The sequence below is a fragment of the Penaeus chinensis genome, chromosome 16 (genome assembly GCF_019202785.1).
Source record: "Penaeus chinensis breed Huanghai No. 1 chromosome 16, ASM1920278v2, whole genome shotgun sequence".
NCBI lineage: Eukaryota > Metazoa > Arthropoda > Malacostraca > Decapoda > Penaeidae > Penaeus > Penaeus chinensis.
The window spans coordinates 6,604,612-6,606,782 of NC_061834.1; positions in this window are offsets into that span (position 1 = coordinate 6,604,612).

Consider the following 2,171-nt stretch of genomic DNA (forward strand, 5'->3'; position numbering starts at 1 on the left):
TCATTTATTACAAATATGTATCTTCATGCCCCCAAAAATATATACATGAGCATGACTTTCTATAGAGAAGATAATATATTACACATCCATCCAAGATGCATCATAATGCTTGCCTGTCATTTAGACTGGCATAAAATATCATAACTAATTTGTACACTGGCAATCAGTTCTATGGAATTATTTCTCTAAATATTTATTCGGTTTCATAGTGCAGCAGAAGTTTCATTCAATCACTGAAGTAATCATTATTTGCAAATTTTGGGTGTACTTCTACAATATACAGCAGTTACATAAGGCTATTCATATGATGAGTATCAATAACTATCATATTTACCTTTAACATTATCATTAGTCTGTTTTCACTATTGCAGTCATTATCACCTATTAATAACATCATTCATATATCATTATTGTCGTAATTATAATTATCATTACAATCATTTTTGATACTACTACTATTATATCTTTAATAGTTGCTATCATTATTTTTACTAATTTCAGCTTCAATTATGATTATAGTAGTAATAAAAGAGCAATAATGAAGACCTGACATGAAACATACTGTGACATTTGTGCTCTCTACAAATACAATAACAGGTATGTTTTGGGATTAAGGGAGAAATAGTGAAGCAGGAGTGGAAAGGGAGGTTAGAGCAGAGGTGTCACATGTGGCCAAACGCACACTTACATGTATCTCGCAGCCCATTTATTGCTCCAGCCATACTTTGTGCTTGACATGATTTCACCCCAAAGAAATGCAAGGCCTGTTTTTTTTTTTTTTTTTTTTCTTGTTGCAAAAAGGCCTCTTTCTCAAGACCTATTAAGGCAAACTTTGGTTGTTGGTATATTAACTCTGGGTGGGTAAGTTTGTACATGTCCAGTCCACTGTGAATTTAGCCATATACATTAATAAAATTCACAAAACAAACCTTAAGTGAACAGTGCATGTGCCAAGCACCAATGGGTGAGAGCTCAATTTTACAAACCAGAAAATGTAATTTTCATTGTCATATGTTAAATATATTTTGCAGTTACCCTGTTCTTATAAATGAAAATGGGATAAGTTATAAATATTTAAATAAAACATATGATGCAACAAAATTACATTTTTATTATATAAAACAATAAAAGATGGTCATAGTTATCTGAATAATAAAAACAATGATACATCACAAGGTAATTCTCCAATATTTAATAATTTGGTGTGTGGTTGGGAAAATTAAGAGAAGAAAAGATGTGGGCTTGGCTGAATTAAATATGCCATAAAGTACCTTAATTATTAATTCACATTCACTGTATTCCATCCATAAGCAGGAGGAGGTTGGCTCAGGAGGAGAATAGGGGTATAGGGATGATATTCTGGGTACTATTGGAGGAAATTTGCCAAGTAGTATCAGATGCATTTGTAGACACTACATGCATCTCACTGGTAGTTAAAATGAAGAGGAAAAAGTTTCTGAGAGGCCATATACAATAGTGTCAAATAGTGTAGCCACACATTCTGTGGAAAGCCAAAAGGTATATATTAGTTAATTGACCATTAGTCTTTTTAAAAATCTTCTGTTGCAAATATTCTTAATGAATCAAGTAGCTGCTTTTGTCTTTAAAATATAACATTATATATTTTTTAAGTGATTTATAATTTGGCCCTCTTATCTCTTACAAATGATATTATATGTATACATCAGTTTCATGTGAGTGCATGTTTAAACTATATCCAGCATCTTAAATTTCATATTACTCACTTAAAAAGGGTTTGCAAACAGCACATAGTTGTGTTATATCTAGCCCAAATACTGTGTACTAGTATAATATCTAGCTTACTACAGTAACTCTTGGTTACTTTTGGTAACAGTAGTAGTAGAAAAAATGGTAGGAATGGTAACAGTAGTATTAGTAAAAATAGCAGCAGTGGTGGTGGTGGTACTGATGGTGGGATTGGTAATGGTATTGGTATTGGTACTGGTACTAGTACTAGCACTACTAGTAGTAGTAGTAGTAGTAGTAGTAGTAGTAGTAGTAGTAGTAGTAGTATTAGTAGTAGTAGTATTACTAGTAGTATTACTAGTAGTAGTACTGGTAGTAGTACTAGCAGTACTGGTAGTAGTGGTAATAGCAGTAGTAGCAGTGGTAGTAGTAGTAGATGATGTAGAAGCAGAGGCAAAAGCAGA